The sequence below is a fragment of the Salmo salar genome, chromosome 23 (genome assembly GCF_965601325.2).
Source record: "Salmo salar chromosome 23, fSalSal1, whole genome shotgun sequence".
In the NCBI taxonomy this organism is placed as follows: Eukaryota; Metazoa; Chordata; class Actinopteri; order Salmoniformes; family Salmonidae; genus Salmo; species Salmo salar.
Genome location: NC_138313.1, coordinates 52,423,067 through 52,442,606, shown reverse-complemented (window position 1 = coordinate 52,442,606; position 19,540 = coordinate 52,423,067). Strand labels below are relative to the sequence as shown.

The 19,540-nt window shown below is 46.6% G+C and overlaps 1 protein-coding gene across 1 annotated transcript in view; it reads left to right on the top strand.

Annotated features, from left to right (window-relative positions):
* The first annotated feature begins 8,376 nt into the window (after nt 1–8,376).
* ccdc33 (coiled-coil domain containing 33) overlaps nt 8,377–19,540 on the top strand; it is a 34,347-nt gene continuing 23,183 nt past the window's right edge. The window contains exon 1 of the mRNA XM_082968266.1: nt 8,377–8,416. The gene's annotated coding sequence lies outside the window, so the exon portion shown is untranslated. The remainder of the gene's footprint in view (nt 8,417–19,540) is intronic.

Below are 19,540 nucleotides of genomic sequence, written 5' to 3'. Positions count from 1 at the left end.
GCATGTGTGGTTCCCACCGTGAAGCATGGAGGAGGAGGTGTGATGGTGTGGGGGTGCTTTGCTGGCGACACTGTGATTTATTTAGAAATCAAGGCACACTTTACCAGCATGGCTACCACAGCATTCTGCAGCGATACGCCATCCCATCTGGTTTGGACTTAGTGGGACTCTCATTTGTTTTTCAACAGGACAATGACCCAACACACCTCCAGGCTGTGTAAGGGCTATTTGGACCAAGAAGGAGAGTGATGGAGTGCTGCATCAGATGACCTGGCCTCCACAATCACCCAACCTCAACCCAATTGAGATGGTTTGGGAGGAGTTGGACCGCAGAGTGAAGGAAAAGCAGCCAACAAGTGCTCAGCATATGTGGGAACTCCTTCAAGACTGTTGGAAAAGCATTCCTCATGAAGCTGGTTCAGAGAATGCCAAGAGTGTGCAAAGCTGTCATCAAGGCAAAGGGTGGCTACTTTGAAAAATTGAAAATCTATTTTGATTTGTTTAACACTTTTTTGGTTACTACACGATTCCATATGTGTTATTTCATAGTTTTGATGTCTTCACTATTATTCTACAATGTAAAAAATAGTAAAAATAAAAGAAAAAACATTGAATGAGTAAAACTTTTGAATGGTTTTGTATGTATACATTTTATTTATTATTATTTATACTACAGACTGACATCGCTCGTCCTAATATTCCTTTAGTGTCCCGCCCTGACCTTAGAGATCCCTTTTATTCTCTGTTTGGTTAGGTCAGGGTGTGACTAAGGTGGGCAATCTATGTTTTCTATTTCTTTGTTGGCCGGGTATGGTTCCCAATCAGAGGCAGCTGTCTATCGTTGTCTCTGATTGGGGATCATACTTATGCAGCCCTTTTTTTCCACCTTTAGTTTATGGGATCTTGTTTTTGTATAATTCCTGCAGAACTTTACGTTCGTTTTGTATTTTGTGGTTTTGTCGGTGTTCATTTTTAATAAAAGTAAAATGTTTGGCTACCACGCTGCACCTTTGTCCAATGTTTACGACGAGCTTAACATTTAGTTTTAGATTTTTCTGTGTTGTTGTGAATTGTTAGATATTACTGCACTTTTGGAGCAGACTACACCCACAATATAATCTGCTAAATATGTGTATGCAACCATAAAAATTTGATTTGATTTGTAAATAATCCAGGTAGCCACTTGATTAACTGTTCAGCATCACCGGGGGCAAACTACCTGCCCTCCAGGACACCTACAGCACCCGATGTCACAGGAAGGCCAAAAAGATCATCAAGGACAACAACCACCCGAGCCACTGCCTGTTCACCCCGCTACCATCCAGAAGGCGAGGTCAGTACAGGTGCATCAAAGCTGGGGACCGAGAGACTGGTAAACAGCTTCTATCTCAAGGCCATCAGACTGATAAACAGCTTCTATCTCAAGGCCATCAGACTGATAAACAGCTTCTATCTCCAGACCATCAGACTGTTAAACAGCTTCTATCTCCAGGCCATCAGACTGTTAAACAGCTTCTATCTCCAGGCCATCAGACTGTTAAACAGCTTCTATCTCCAGGCCATCAGACTGGTAAACAGCTTCTATCTCCAGACCATCAGACTGGTAAACAGCTTCTATCTCCAGGCCATCAGACTGGTAAACAGCTTCTATCTCAAGGCCATCAGACTGTTAAACAGCTTCTATCTCCAGACCATCAGACTGGTAAACAGCTTCTATCTCCAGGCCATCAGACTGATAAACAGCTTCTATCTCCAGGCCATCAGACTGTTAAACAGCTTCTATCTCCAGGCCACCAGACTGATAAACAGCTTCTATCTCAAGGCCATCAGACTGTTAAACAGCTTCTATCTCCAGACCATCAGACTGGTAAACAGCTTCTATCTCCAGGCCATCAGACTGGTAAACAGCTTCTATCTCAAGGCCATCAGACTGTTAAACAGCTTCTATCTCCAGACCATCAGACTGGTAAACAGCTTCTATCTCCAGGCCATCAGACTGGTAAACAGCTTCTATCTCCAGGCCATCAGACTGGTAAACAGCTTCTATCTCCAGACCATCAGACTGGTAAACAGCTTCTATCTCCAGGCCATCAGACTGTTAAACAGCTTCTATCTCAAGGCCATCAGACTGTTAAACAGCTTCTATCTCCAGGCCATCAGACTGGTAAACAGCCATCACTAACATTGAGTGGCTGCTGCCAACATACTGACTCAACTCCAGCCACTTTAATAATGGAAAAATTTATGTAATAAATGTATTACTAGTCACTTTAAACAATGCCACTTTATATAATGTTTTCATACCCTACATTACTCATCTCATATATGTATATACTGTACTCTATACCATCTAATGCATCTTGCCTATGCCGTTCGGCCATCGCTCATCCATATATTATTATGTACATATTCTTATTCATTCTTTTACACTTGTGTATAAGGTAGTTGTTGTGAAATTGTTAGAGTACTTGTTAGATATTACTGCACGGTCGGAACTAGAAGCACAAGCATTTTGCTACACTAGTATTAACACCTGCTAACCATGTGTATGTGACCGATACATTTGATTTGATTTGACTGGCAGTTAGGCTCTAGGAACTGTCTTCGCTGGCCTGAAGAGTTGCTATGGGAGGCTTGTGTTGTGGTAACAGGATAATGGGTTGATCTCCCTGGTAGATAGAGCCAAGAGCTTTCTCTAACTCTATCAGTGTACTAGGTTCTACCAGTGAGGTGCTAGGTTCTACCAGTGACGTGCTAGGTTCTACCAGTGAGGTTCTACCAGTGAGGTGCTAGGAGGTTGTACCAGTGAGGTGCTAGGAGGTTCTACCAGTGAGGTGCTAGGAGGTTCTACCAGTGAGGTGCTAGGTTCTACCAGTGAGGTGCTAGGAGGTTCTACCAGTGAGGTGCTAGGTTCTATCAGTGAGGTGCTAGGTTCTACCAGTGATGTGCTAGGTTCTACCAGTGAGGTGCTAGGTTCTACCAGTGAGGTGCTAGGTGGTTCTACCAGTGAGGTGCTAGGTTCTACCAGTGAGGTGCTAGGTGGTTCTACCAGTGAGGTGCTAGGTTCTACCAGTGAGGTGCTAGGTTCTACCAGTGAGGTGCTAGGTGGTTCTACCAGTGAGGTGCTAGGTGGTTCTACCAGTGAGGTGCTAGGTTCTACCAGTGAGGTGCTAGGTTCTACCAGTGAGGTGCTAGGTTCTACCAGTGACGTACTAGGTTCTACCAGTGACGTACTAGGTTCTACCAGTGACGTGCTAGGTTCTACCAGTGAGGTGCTAGGAGGTTCTACCAGTGAGGTGCTAGGAGGTTCTACCAGTGAGGTGCTAGGTTCTACCAGTGAGGTTCTACCAGTGAGGTGCTAGGTTCTACCAGTGAGGTTCTACCAGTGAGGTGCTAGGTTCTACCAGTGAGGTTCTATCAGTGAGGTGCTAGGTTCTACCAGTGAGGTTCTACCAGTGAGGTGCTAGGTTCTACCAGTGAGGTTCTACCAGTGAGGTGCTAGGTTCTACCAGTGAGGTGCTAGGTTCTACCAGTGAGGTTCTACCAGTGAGGTGCTAGGTTCTACCAGTGAGGTGCTAGGTTCTACCAGTGAGGTGCAAGTTGTGGCGATAATGATTGAGATGTGTGCTGTTTCCCTGCTCCAGTGAAGAACAAGGTAGGAGGTCTCTTCGTCTGCTGTGAAGGTTTTACAGGCAGCTTTCGGTCAACACTAGGGTAGTATTTGTTTATGAGGGATTAGGCAGTAGCTAGGTAATTTCATGGTAAAACTCGTCTCATATCTCTACTGTGTGGTTTATTACATAACCCTGGTAACCAGTCGCACTTGTACGTACACAGTGAATTAGAGGCGCATTGTATTACATACTGTAGAGTTGTTGAACAAGAACTGGTTAGCTCACCAGAGTGGCTTGGATTGATGCAACGGAATACACACTGAGAAGATGAAGAGGTATTACAGGCCGCGCTCCAGCCCTGTGAGTACTGTACTGAGAGGATTGTCAGTAGAGTTGACGAGATTCTGTGATAATGGGCTCGTTTTGTCACTCCTAATTATATACCAAACGGACATCTTTTTGAACAGAACTGTGTGGCTGTACATAGTGCTGCTTGTTTAGGCTTACCGACGTACCGTTGGCTATCTTTTAAACATATTCAGAGTAGTGCCTGATGGGAATTGGTATTTTTGGCATTCTTTTGAAAACATTGTGGAGACGTTGATTTGACAAACCGATTTCCTTTTGGGATTAATATTTATTATTTTCTATTCTATTATTCCAAGCGTGTGAAAGAGTTTTTTTTAGATAGATATAGTGCCTTCAGAGCAATTTGTTTCCTGCATTTTGTTGTTGTTGTTAAAGCCTGAATTTTCAAAACGGATTAAATTTAGATTTTCTTTGTCACTGATCTACACACCACAACTCCATAATGTTAAAGTGGAATTATGTTTTTCAAAATTTCGACAAATTCATTCGAAAAACGAAAAGCTGAAATGTCTTGAGTCAACCCTCTTTTGTTTCTAGAAAACCTAAATAAGTTCAGGAGTAAAAATGTGCTCAACAAGTTGCCGGAGAGGAAGGAAACCTCTCAGGGATTTCACCATGAGGCCAATGGTGATTATTAAACAGTTACAGAGTTTAACGGCTGTGATAGGAGAGAACTGAGGATGGATCAACAACATTGTAGTTACTCCATAATACTAACCTAAATGACAGAGTGAAAAGAAGGAAGCCTGTACAGAAACAAAAATATTCCAAAACATGAATCCTGTTTGCAGTAACGCACTAAATTAAAGCTGCAAAACATGTGTCAAAGAGATTACCTTTATATCCTGAATACATTAGCATTATGTTTGGGGCAAATCCAACACATAACTGAGAACCACTCTTCATATTTTCAAGCATGGTGGTGGCTGCATCATGTTATGGGTATGCTTGTCATCTGCAAGGACTAGGGAGTTTTTTTTAGGATAAAAAGAAACGGGATAGAGCTAAGTACAGGCAAAATGCTAGAGGAAAACCTGGTTCAGTCTGCTTTCCAACAGACACTGGGAGATAAACTCACCTTTCAGCAGGACAACAACCTAAAACACAAGGCCAAATATACACTGGAGTTGCTTACCAAGAAGACAGTGAATGTTCCTGAGTGGCCTAGTTACAGTTTTGAGTTAAATCGACTTGAAATTCTATGGCAAGACTTGAAAATGGCTGTCTAGCGACGATGAACAACCAATTTGACAGAGCTTGAAGAATTTTTTAAAGAATAATGGGCAAATTTTGTACAATCCAGGTGTGCAAAGCTCTTGAAGACTTACCCAGAAAGACTCACAGCTGTAATCACTGTTAGAGACGTACCCAGAAAGACTCACAGCTCTAATCACTCTTAGAGACGTACCCAGAAAGACTCACAGCTGTAATCACTCTTAGACACTTACCCAGAAAGACTCACAGCTCTAATCACTCTTAGAGACGTACCCAGAAAGACTCACAGCTCTAATCACTCTTAGACACTTACCCAGAAAGACTCACAGCTGTAATCGCTCTTAGAGACTTACCCAGAAAGACTCACAGCTCTAATCACTCTTAGAGACTTACCCAGAAAGACTCACAGCTCTAATCACTCTTAGAGACGTACCCAGAAAGACTCACAGCTCTAATCACTCTTAGACACTTACCCAGAAAGACTCACAGCTCTAATCACTCTTAGAGACTTACCCAGAAAGACTCACAGCTCTAATCACTCTTAGACACTTACCCAGAAAGACTCACAGCTCTAATCACTCTTAGAGACGTACCCAGAAAGACTCACAGCTCTAATCACTCTTAGAGACTTACCCAGAAAGACTCACAGCTCTAATCACTCTTAGAGACGTACCCAGAAAGACTCACAGCTCTAATCACTCTTAGAGACGTACCCAGAAAGACTCACAGCTCTAATCACTCTTAGAGACGTACCCAGAAAGACTCACAGCTCTAATCACTCTTAGACACTTACCCAGAAAGACTCACAGCTCTAATCACTCTTAGAGACGTACCCAGAAAGACTCACAGCTCTAATCACTCTTAGAGACGTACCCAGAAAGACTCACAGCTCTAATCACTCTTAGAGACGTACCCAGAAAGACTCACAGCTCTAATCACTCTTAGACACTTACCCAGAAAGACTCACAGCTCTAATCGCTGTTAAAAGGTGATTCTAACGTGTATTTAACTCAGTGGTGTGAATACTTAACGTAAAATTTGATATTTCTGTATTTCATTTTCAATAAATTTGCAAACATTTATAAAAACATGTTGTTTTCACCTTGTCATTAATGGGGTATTGTGTGTAATTGTGTGAGAACAATATTTAACACTAGAACCACATTAGACCAACGGCCACTGACTTTTGATTTAGTAAATAAAATAAATAAAAAGTTGTCCTGCTGTAACGCCCTGGCCATAGAGAGGGGTTTTTTGTTCTTTATTTTGGTTAGGCCAGGGTGTTACATTGGGTGGGCGTTCTATGTTCCTTTTTCTATGTTTTTGTATTTCTTTGTTTTGGGCCGTGTGTGGCTCCCAATCAGGCACAGCTGAAGTTCGTTGTTGCTGATTGGGAGTCACACATAAGGAGCATGTTTTTCCTTTGGGTTTTGTGGGTAATTGTTTCTGTTGAGTGTTTTGCACCTGACAGGACTGTTTGGCTGTCAGTTTTCTCGTTTTGTTTTGTGTAGTGTTCTCTGTTAAATTAAAATCATGATGAACACTAACTCCGCTGCGCCTTGGTCTACTCTCTCTCCCGACAGCCGTTACACCTGCTCCTTCCCCGACTTTTCCTAAATGTTTGTATTTTACACTGCTCAGTTATCAGAATTTTTAAGTACCCAGCCAGGCGCTGACGCATAACTCTCTCTCCTCACCTGAATGAATGGAAAAGAGTATTGGGATTCTTTCTGAAGGCTGCACATGGTCCAAATTCAAACCAACGTGATTTTTCTTTCTTTCCCCTAAAAAGGATGGTCCCAGTCTACCGTCATACGATGCCCTGGCTCGGATCCTCCAAGACAACACCACTACAGCTCCGGCTGGGAAAACAGAGGATCCAGAGAGCAACAGGCATATTAACCAGACATATCATCCAGACATATCGACCCAGACATATCGACCCAGACATATCATCCCAGATATATCGACGCAGACATCATCCAGACATATCACCCAGACATATCGACCAGACATATCAACCCAGACATATCATCCAGACATATCAACCCGACATATCATCCAGGCATATCAACCCAGACATATCATCCCAGATATATCGACCCGACATATCATCCAGACATATCAACCAGACATATCAACCAGGCATATCATCCCGACATATCAACCCGGCATATCATCCAGACATATCAACCAGACATATCAACCAGGCATATCAACCCGACATATCAACCCAGACATATCGACCAGACATATCGACCCGACATATCAACCCAGACATATCAACCCAGACATATCAATCCGGCGTATCAACCCGACGTATCAACCAGGCGTGTCAACCCGACGTATCAACCCGACGTATCAACCCGACGTATCAACCAGGCGTATCAACCAGGCGTATCGTCCAGACGTATCGTCCAGACGTATCGACCCGGCATATCGACCCGACGTATCGACCCGACGTATCAACCCGACGTATCAACCAGACGTATCAACCAGACGTATCAACCCAGACGTATCGACCAGACGTATCGACCAGACGTATCGACCAGGCGTATCGACCCGACGTATCGACCCGACGTATCGACCCAGACGTATCGACCCAGACGTATCGACCCGGCGTATCAACCCGGCGTATCAACCCGGCGTATCAACCCGGCGTATCAACCCGGCGTATCAACCAGGCGTATCGTCCAGACGTATCGACCAGACATATCGACCCGGCATATCGACCCGGCATATCAACCAGACATATCAACCAGACATATCAACCAGACATATCAACCCAGACATATAAACCAGACATATCAACCTATCATATCAGAAACATCCTCCACACAAAAGGTGTAGTCTTCCCTGTGGCTCAGTTGGTAGAGCATGGTGTTTGCAACGCCAGGATTGTGGGTTCGATTCCCACGGGGGGCCAGTACCCCCCCAAAAAAAACACAAAATTAAAAATACAAAGAAATGTATGAAATGTATGCATTCACTACTGTAAGTTGCTCTGGATAAGAGCGTCTGCTAAACGACAAAAAAATGTGATACTCCTGTAACAATCTGTCAAAAACGGTCTTTAATATTGATATGTAACGATACAACGGTCACCAAATATTAATTTCTAGCTGAGTATTGTATTTTTCATGATCGCCTAATGTTTTTTTCCTTCCTGTATCATCAGAGCTCCTCTCCCTGACTTTGAGGACGACGTTCAAAACAAAGTGAGTAAAGCATCTATACCCTTCACAAACCACTCCTCAAAAAAATCACTAGACTGGTTGTCAATGTCGTGTGTGTGTGTGTGTGTGTGTGTGTGTGTGTGTGTGTGTGTGTGTGTGTGTGTGTGTGTGTGTGTGTGTGTGTGTGTGTGTGTGTGTGTGTGTGTGTGGCAAGGAAGTCAGACGCAGGAGAAATAAACTTCATATAAGCGGAGTTTGTTTAATAAACAAACTTTCAAACAAACTCCAAAAAATAGAATACATTAAAAAAAAAAAATCAACATACCCGTCGCACACCTAAATAAACAACACAAATATAATAACAGCAAACAATCTCGGGACAATGAGGGGAGACAGAGGGTTAAATACACAACAGGTAATGAATGGGATTGGAACCAGGTTGTGAAAATAAATAAGACAAAACAAATGGATAATGAAGAATGGATCAGTGATAGCTAGAAGACTGGTGACGTCGACCGCCGAACGCCACTTCGAAAGAGGACACTGGTCTTCATATGAGGAGTGAGAGACGTGGTATTGGGCTGGTTGCCCGACCCTCCTCTGAAATCCTCTGTGTCTGAGAGGACGGCCCTCATCTCAGGCCCCTGGCATAGAACTAGGAGGCTGGTTTACAGATGGTAAATTCCCCCCCTGTTGCCGGTTCGTTATTCAGGGAACGACAAAGCACTGTAAAGGTCAACAAGGCGATCCACGGCGAGGCTTGTCAAGGGAGCCCATGGGAAGGCTGGAGGATTCAGACAGTCTGAAATGGGGTATAGCTTCTCCACTGATATCAACATGGCTGCTGATAGAATAGTTTAACATTTTTAATTATTTAGCAGACGCTCTTATCCAGAGCGACTTACAGTAGTGAATGCATACATTTCATTTCATTTCATGCAGTTTTTTTTTTTTTTGTACTGGCCCCCCCCCGTGGGAATCGAACCCACAACCCTGGTGTTGCAAACACCATGCTCTACCAACTGAGCTACACAGGGAAGACCATTTATCTGTGTGTCTGAGCTACTAGAGAGAGAGAGCATGTTGATGAAACTAGTGGAAGAGTTCTAAATGCCATCAAATCTCATGTCGTTGGCCCCGTTCTATACTCTGGTCACATGTCTTAGTAACGAGGAAATTGATCAATCGCGTCGTTGGCCTCGTTCTATACTCTGGTCACATGTCTTAGTAACGAGGAAATTGATCAATCATGGTGACCCATTTAGCCTGGATTTAGACACATTTAGCCTGGTTTTAGACCCATTTAGCCCGGATTTAGACCCATTTAGCCCGGATTTAGCCCCATTTAGCCCGGATTTAGCCCCATTTAGCCCGGATTTAGCCCCATTTAGCCTGGATTTAACGGGGCCTGATCGGCACGTTACTATACTTTAAAACTTTAGTTGTAAAGAATATGTTGCCTTTTATAATACCTTTATCCTTACGTTCATACCAGCACATAAACACAAACACACACACACACACACACACACCCTTTCATCATATAGCCTCCCAGGGAGAGAGCTGACTGCCATCTGGTTGTGATGTGATTGTCCTGGAGCGACAGAGAGGGGTGTTACAGTGAGACCCCCATCCTGTTGTGTCTTCAAAGCAGAAGGAGAGGAGGGAGAGACCCCCCTCACACACACACTTCTCATCACAGGACCCCCCCTCACACACACTCCTCCCTCCCACTATATCCCCTTGCTCCCCCCCCCCCCCCCCCCCATCACAGCCGTCCCTCACTCTCTCGTCATTTCCCCGTCTCCCATCCCCGTACCCCCCAACCCCCTGCTGAGCCGCCGCCCGTCCCCTGTCTCATCTGCAGTCATATGATTGTCACCTTGTGCTCTTTCAATTAGACGCTCAATTTCATCCCCATGTCCCAGGGGGCTACTACCACACAACCCCTCCTTCCTCCTCCTCCTCCTCTCCCCATACTCCTTCCTCCTCCTCCTCCTCTCCCCATACTCCTTCCTCCTCCTCTCCCCATACTCCTTCCTCCTCCTCCTCCTCTTCTCCCCATACTCCTTCCTCCTCCTCCTCCTCTTCTCCCCATACTCCTTCCTCCTCCTCCTCCTCTTCTCCCCGTACTCCTTCCTCCTCCTCCTCTTCTCCCCGTACTCCTTCCTCCTCCTCCTCTTCTCCCCATACTCCTTCCTCCTCCTCCTCTTCTCCCCATACTCCTTCCTCCTCCTCCTCTTCTCCCCATACTCCTTCCTCCTCCTCCTCTTCTCCCCATACTCCTTCCTCCTCCTCCTCTTCTCCCCATACTCCTTCCTCCTCCTCCTCCTCCTCTCCCCATACTGCTTCCTCCTCCTCCTCCTCCTCTCCCCATACTCCTTCCTCCTCCTCCTCCTCTCCCCATACTCCTTCCTCCTCCTCCTCCTCCTCTCCCCATACTCCTTCCTCCTCCTCCTCCTCCTCTCCCCATTCTCCTTCCTCCTCCTCCTCCTCCTCTCCCCATACTCCTTCCTCCTCCTCCTCCTCCTCTCCCCATACTGCTTCCTCCTCCTCTCCCCATACTCCTTCCTCCTCCTCCTCTCCCCATACTGCTTCCTCCTCCTCCTCTCCCCATACTGCTTCCTCCTCCTCCCCCCATACTCCTTCCTCCTCCTCCTCTCCTCATACTGCTTCCTCCTCCTCCTCTCCCCATACTGCTTCCTCCTCCTCCTCTCCCCATACTGCTTCCTCCTCCTCCTCCTCTCCCAATACTGCTTCCTCCTCCCCCTATACTGCTTCCTCCTCCTCCTCTCCCCATACTGCCTCCTCCTCCTCCTCCTCCTCTCCCAATACTGCTTCCTCCTCCCCCTATACTGCTTCCTCCTCCTCCTCTCCCCATACTGCTTACTCCTCCTCCTCCTCTCCACATACTGCTTCCTCCTCCTCCCTCCCCATACTGCTTCCTCCTCCTCCTCCTCCTCCTCCACCTCCTCCTCTCCACATACTGCTTCCTCCTCCTCCTCCCAAACCCCGCCTATAACCATACCGCCCTAGATTGGAATCTGAATCCCCCCTCTACCTCCCAGCCTCTATTCAGCTCTTTATACATACCGTGACCCTGACTGATGGACCGGAGCACGCTGCAGAGAGGAGGAACAAAACACCTGTACAACCAGCTAGGACACGCCCTGACCCAGACTGCTGGACACGCCCTGACCCAGACTGCTGGACACGCCCTGACCCAGACTGCTGGACACGCCCTGACCCAGACTGATGGACACGCCCTGACCCAGACTGCTGGACACGCCCTGACCCAGACTGATGGACACGCGCCCTGACCCAGACTGATGGACACGCGCCCTGACCCAGACTGATCGACACGCGCCCTGACCCAGACTGATCGACACGCGCCCTGACCCAGACTGATCGACACGCCCTGACCCAGACTGATCGACACGCCCTGACCCAGACTGATGGACACACCCCCTGACCCAGACTGATGGACACACCCCCTGACCCAGACTGATGGACACGCCCCCTGACCCAGACTGATGGACACGCCCCCTGACCCAGACTGATGGACACGCCCCCTGACCCAGACTGATGGACATGCCCTGACCCAGACTGATGGACACGCCCTGACCCAGACTGATGGACACACCCCCTGACCCAGACTGATGGACACACCCCCTGACCCAGACTGATGGACACGCCCCCTGACCCAGACTGATGGACACGCCCCCTGACCCAGACTGATGGACACGCCCTGACCCAGACTGATGGACACGCCCTGACCCAGACTGATGGACACACCCTGACCCAGACTGATGGACACGCCCAGACCCAGACTGATGGACACACCCAGACCCAGACTGATGGACACGCCCCCTGACCCAGACTGATGGACACGCCCCCTGACCCAGACTGATGGACACGCCCCCTGACCCAGACTGATGGACACACCCCCTGACCCAGACTGATGGACACGCCCTGACCCAGACTGATGGACACGCCCAGACCCAGACTGATGGACACACCCCCTGACCCAGACTGATGGACACGCCCTGACCCAGACTGATGGACACGCTCTGACCCAGACTGACGGACACACCCCCTGACCCAGACTGACAGACACACCCAGACTGATGGACACGCCCAGACCCAGACTGATGGACACGCCCTGACCCAGACTGATGGACACGCCCTGACTGATGGACACACCCCCTGACCCAGACTGACAGACACACCCAGACCCAGACTGACAGACACACCCAGACCCAGACTGACAGACACACCCAGACCCAGACTGACGGACACACCCCCTGACCCAGACTGACAGACACACCCCCTGACCCAGACTGACAGACACACCCCCTGACCCAGACTGACAGACACACCCCCTGACCCAGACTGACAGACACACCCCCTGACCCAGACTGACAGACACACCCCCTGACCCAGACTGACAGACACACCCTGACCCAGACTGACAGACACACCCTGACCCAGACTGACAGACACACCCTGACCCAGACTGACAGACACACCCTGACCCAGACTGACAGACACACCCTGACCCAGACTGACAGACACACCCTGACCCAGACTGACAGACACACCCTGACCCAGACTGACAGACACACCACAGTGAGGAGAGGCCAACAACAATGTCCCAGGGTTAGTTGTTTTGCCTCCGCTGCATGGATCAGTCAACAGTAAACAGGTGGATTTAATGCTGCATGGATCAGTCAACAGTAAACAGGTGGATTTAATGCTGCATGGATCAGTCAACAGTAAACAGGTGGATTTAATGCTGCATGGATCAGTCAACAGTAAACAGGTGGATTTAATGCTGCATGGATCAGTCAACAGTAAACAGGTGGATTTAATGCCTCATGGATCAGTCAACAGTAAACAGGTGGATTTAATGCCTCATGGATCAGTCAACAGTAAACAGGTGGATTTAATGCCTCATGGATCAGTCAACAGTAAACAGGTGGATTTAATGCTGCATGATCAGTCAACAGCAAACAGGTGGATTTAATGCTGCATGGATCAGTCAACAGTAAACAGGTGGATTTAATGCCTCATGGATCAGTCAACAGTAAACAGGTGGATTTAATGCTGCATGGATCAGTCAACAGTAAACAGGTGGATTTAATGCCTCATGGATCAGTCAACAGTAAACAGGTGGATTTAATGCTGCATGGATCAGTCAACAGTAAACAGGTGGATTTAATGCCTCATGGATCAGTCAACAGTAAACAGGTGGATTTAATGCTGCATGGATCTGTCAACAGTAAACAGGTGGATTTAATGCCTCATGGATCAGTCAACAGTAAACAGGTGGATTTAATGCCTCATGGATCAGTCAACAGTAAACAGGTGGATTTAATGCTGCATGATCAGTCAACAGCAAACAGGTGGATTTAATGCTGCATGGATCAGTCAACAGTAAACAGGTGGATTTAATGCTGCATGATCAGTCAACAGCAAACAGGTGGATTTAATGCTGCATGGATCAGTCAACAGTAAACAGGTGGATTTAATGCCTCATGGATCAGTCAACAGTAAACAGGTGGATTTAATGCTGCATGGATCTGTCAACAGTAAACAGGTGGATTTAATGCCTCATGGATCAGTCAACAGTAAACAGGTGGATTTAATGCCTCATGGATCAGTCAACAGTAAACAGGTGGATTTAATGCTGCATGATCAGTCAACAGCAAACAGGTGGATTTAATGCTGCATGGATCAGTCAACAGTAAACAGGTGGATTTAATGCCTCATGGATCAGTCAACAGTAAACAGGTGGATTTAATGCCTCATGGATCTGTCAACAGTAAACAGGTGGATTTAATGCCTCATGGATCTGTCAACAGTAAACAGGTGGATTTAATGCTGCATGATCAGTCAACAGCAAACAGGTGGATTTAATGCCGCATGGATCAGTCAACAGTAAACAGGTGGATTTAATGCCTCATGGATCAGTCAACAGTAAACAGGTGGATTTAATGCCTCATGGATCTGTCAACAGTAAACAGGTGGATTTAATGCCTCATGGATCTGTCAACAGTAAACAGGTGGATTTAATGCCTCATGGATCAGTCAACAGTAAACAGGTGGATTTAATGCCTCATGGATCAGTCAACAGTAAACAGGTGGATTTAATGCTGCATGATCAGTCAACAGCAAACAGGTGGATTTAATGCTGCATGGATCAGTCAACAGTAAACAGGTGGATTTAATGCTGCATGATCAGTCAACAGCAAACAGGTGGATTTAATGCTGCATGGATCAGTCAACAGTAAACAGGTGGATTTAATGCCTCATGGATCAGTCAACAGTAAACAGGTGGATTTAATGCTGCATGGATCTGTCAACAGTAAACAGGTGGATTTAATGCCTCATGGATCAGTCAACAGTAAACAGGTGGATTTAATGCTGCATGATCAGTCAACAGCAAACAGGTGGATTTAATGCTGCATGGATCAGTCAACAGTAAACAGGTGGATTTAATGCCTCATGGATCAGTCAACAGTAAACAGGTGGATTTAATGCTGCATGGATCTGTCAACAGTAAACAGGTGGATTTAATGCCTCATGGATCAGTCAACAGTAAACAGGTGGATTTAATGCCTCATGGATCAGTCAACAGTAAACAGGTGGATTTAATGCTGCATGATCAGTCAACAGCAAACAGGTGGATTTAATGCTGCATGGATCAGTCAACAGTAAACAGGTGGATTTAATGCTGCATGATCAGTCAACAGCAAACAGGTGGATTTAATGCTGCATGGATCAGTCAACAGTAAACAGGTGGATTTAATGCCTCATGGATCAGTCAACAGTAAACAGGTGGATTTAATGCTGCATGGATCTGTCAACAGTAAACAGGTGGATTTAATGCCTCATGGATCAGTCAACAGTAAACAGGTGGATTTAATGCCTCATGGATCAGTCAACAGTAAACAGGTGGATTTAATGCTGCATGATCAGTCAACAGCAAACAGGTGGATTTAATGCTGCATGGATCAGTCAACAGTAAACAGGTGGATTTAATGCCTCATGGATCAGTCAACAGTAAACAGGTGGATTTAATGCCTCATGGATCTGTCAACAGTAAACAGGTGGATTTAATGCCTCATGGATCTGTCAACAGTAAACAGGTGGATTTAATGCTGCATGATCAGTCAACAGCAAACAGGTGGATTTAATGCCGCATGGATCAGTCAACAGTAAACAGGTGGATTTAATGCCTCATGGATCAGTCAACAGTAAACAGGTGGATTTAATGCCTCATGGATCTGTCAACAGTAAACAGGTGGATTTAATGCCTCATGGATCTGTCAACAGTAAACAGGTGGATTTAATGCCTCATGGATCAGTCAACAGTAAACAGGTGGATTTAATGCCTCATGGATCAGTCAACAGTAAACAGGTGGATTTAATGCTGCATGATCAGTCAACAGCAAACAGGTGGATTTAATGCTGCATGGATCAGTCAACAGTAAACAGGTGGATTTAATGCTGCATGATCAGTCAACAGCAAACAGGTGGATTTAATGCTGCATGGATCAGTCAACAGTAAACAGGTGGATTTAATGCCTCATGGATCAGTCAACAGTAAACAGGTGGATTTAATGCTGCATGGATCTGTCAACAGTAAACAGGTGGATTTAATGCCTCATGGATCAGTCAACAGTAAACAGGTGGATTTAATGCCTCATGGATCAGTCAACAGTAAACAGGTGGATTTAATGCTGCATGATCAGTCAACAGCAAACAGGTGGATTTAATGCTGCATGGATCAGTCAACAGTAAACAGGTGGATTTAATGCCTCATGGATCAGTCAACAGTAAACAGGTGGATTTAATGCCTCATGGATCTGTCAACAGTAAACAGGTGGATTTAATGCCTCATGGATCTGTCAACAGTAAACAGGTGGATTTAATGCTGCATGATCAGTCAACAGCAAACAGGTGGATTTAATGCCGCATGGATCAGTCAACAGTAAACAGGTGGATTTAATGCCTCATGGATCAGTCAACAGTAAACAGGTGGATTTAATGCCTCATGGATCTGTCAACAGTAAACAGGTGGATTTAATGCCTCATGGATCTGTCAACAGTAAACAGGTGGATTTAATGCCTCATGGATCAGTCAACAGTAAACAGGTGGATTTAATGCCTCATGGATCTGTCAACAGCAAACAGGTGGATTTAATGCCTCATGGATCTGTCAACAGTAAACAGGTGGATTTAATGCCTCATGGATCAGTCAACAGTAAACAGGTGGATTTAATGCCTCATGGATCAGTCAACAGTAAACAGGTGGATTTAATGCCTCATGGATCAGTCAACAGTAAACAGGTGGATTTAATGCCTCATGGATCTGTCAACAGCAAACAGGTGGATTTAATGCCTCATGGATCTGTCAACAGCAAACAGGTGGATTTAATGCCTCATGGATCTGTCAACAGCAAACAGGTGGATTTAATGCCTCATGGATCTGTCAACAGCAAACAGGTGGATTTAATGCCTCATGGATCTGTCAACAGTAAACAGTCTGCAGGTGAATTTAATGCTGCAAACACAGAACAATATAAATCACATTAGAAACGGTGAATAAAATATGTGAATCTCTGTATTTTATTCATGATAGAAAATACGCTTATATTCAAGAGAATCTTCATGTTCCTATCCTGATTTTCAACGAGCCTCGGACTAAACGACCAAACTAATTTAACGCGACTGAATGCCAGCTGTCCGTCAGTGTGACTGCTTGCCATGTGAACTGAGGTGTACACGGATAATTACGGCTGCTCTGCCGTGTGAGCCGTCTCTGTGTCGCTGCTGTTTCCCCCCGTGGTAAAAAAAGACCGGTTCCCTGGCTATCAAGCAGGACTGGGTTTTATGTTCACGCTGGGACTAAGGGGTGGCGGTACAACAGGGAGGATTATGTTACAATGTACCGCAGCCAGCCAGCCAGCCAGCCAGCCTGCCAGCCTGTCAACCAGCCAGCCATCCATCCAGCCAGCCAGCCAGCTAGCCAGCCTGTCAACCAGCCAGCCATCCATCCAGCCAGCCAGCCAGCTAGCCAGCCTGTCAACCAGCCAGCCAGCCTGTCAACCAGCCATCCAGCCAGCCAGCCTGCCTGTCAACCAGCCAGCCATCCAGCCAGCCAGCTAGCCAGCCTGTCAACCAGCCAGCCAGCCAACCAGCCAACCAGCCAGCTTGCCAGCCTGTCAACCAGCCAGCCTGCCAACCAGCCAGCCAGCCAGCCAACCAGCCTGCCAGCCAGCCTGTCAACCAGCCAGCCAGCCAGCTTGCCAACCAGCCAGCCTGTCAACCAGCCAGCCTGCCAACCAGCCAGCCAGCCAGCCAACCAGCCAACCAGCCAGCCAACCAGCTTGCCAACCAGCCAGCCAGCCAGCCAACCAGCCAACCAGCCTGCCAGCCAACCAGTCCACTGTCATGTCCTCTGAACAACCTTCTACCAACCAAATCTCACACCTAAAGAGATTAAAGGAAACCTGGAGAAATTAGGAGTATTAATTATGCAGACATTGAGCCTTGTGACTAATTGGTAAAAACACGTGGTTCTGCAGTAGCTGGGATGGTTGGCTCATCTTGATTGGTGCAGTGAGACCAGAAACGATGACATACTTGTTGTCCTGCCAGGCCCATAGCAATGCATTAGATCTGCTGCACTCTGAAAGCAGATAGTGGAACTCTAGAGACATCTAGTGGTGGTGAATTGGATTACACTTAATAACCATAATGCAGGAAACACATGCATCACTTTTGTACATGTTAGTCATTTAGCAGACGCTCTAATCCAGGGCGATTTACAATTAGTGCGTTCATTTTAAGACAGCTAGGTGAGAAAACAACATGTTACAAACATATCAAGTACATTTTCCCTCAACAAAGTATTTACCAGGAAGGTTAGTGCCAGAGGGAAAAGAGAAGATGTGTTATTTGTTTTTGGTGCCTGTATTAGGACCTGCTCCGCTTCCTGTTCTCTACAGATGTCGTAGAGCATTAGGACCTGCTCCGCTTCCTGTTCTCTACAGATGTCGTTGAGCATTAGGACCTGCGCCGCTTCCTGTTCTCTACAGATGTCGTAGAGCATTAGGACCTGCTCCGCTTCCTGTTCTCTACAGATGTCGTAGAGCATTAGGACCTGCTCCGCTTCCTGTTCTCTACAGATGTCGTAGAGCATTAGGACCTGCTCCGCTTCCTGTTCTCTACAGATGTCGTAGAGCATTAGGACCTGCTCCGCTTCCTGTTCTCTACAGATGTCGTAGAGCATTAGGACCTGCTCCGCTTCCTGTTCTCTACAGATGTCGTTGAGCATTAGGACCTGCTCCGCTTCCTGTTCTCTACAGATGTCGTAGAGCATTAGGACCTGCTCCGCTTCCTGTTCTCTACAGATGTCATTGAGCATTAGGACCTGCGCCGCTTCCTGTTCTCTACAGATGTCGTAGAGCATTTGGACCTGCGCCGCTTCCTGTTCTCTACAAATGTCGTAGAGCATTAGGACCTGCTCCGCTTCCTGTTCTCTACAGATGTCGTAGAGCATTAGGACCTGCGCCACTTCCTGTTCTCTACAGATATCGTAGAGCATTAGGACCTGCACCAGTTCCTGTTCTCTACAGATGTCGTAGAGCATTAGGACCTGCTCCGCTTCCTGTTCTCTACAGATGTCGTAGAGCATTAGGACCTGCGCCGCTTCCTGTTCTCTACAGATGTCGTAGAGCATTAGGACCTGCTCCGCTTCCTGTTCTCTACAGATGTCGTAGAGCATTAGGACCTGCTCCGCTTCCTGTTCTCTACAGATGTCGTAGAGCATGAGCCTGCAATAGCGAGGCATTCACTACTGTAAGTCGCTCTGGATAAGAGCGTCTGCTAAAATGTCTAAAATGACTAAAATGTAGAACACATAATCAGATGAAGACAAAGCTGCTGGAGTAGCAGTGTTCTCTGAGGTAATACATGTCTCCGTCAGTGCCAAAAAGCTCTACGGACCGAAGGACAGGCTGAGATGAACTGAGATGAACCTTATTGACACAGATCGGCAGTTCCAAATGCTGCCAGGAATACTATGTATTCCACATGGGTTGTGCGCGTAGGGTACACCAAATTAGAAAGGTTGCAGCCAAGGGGTGGGGAGAGCGT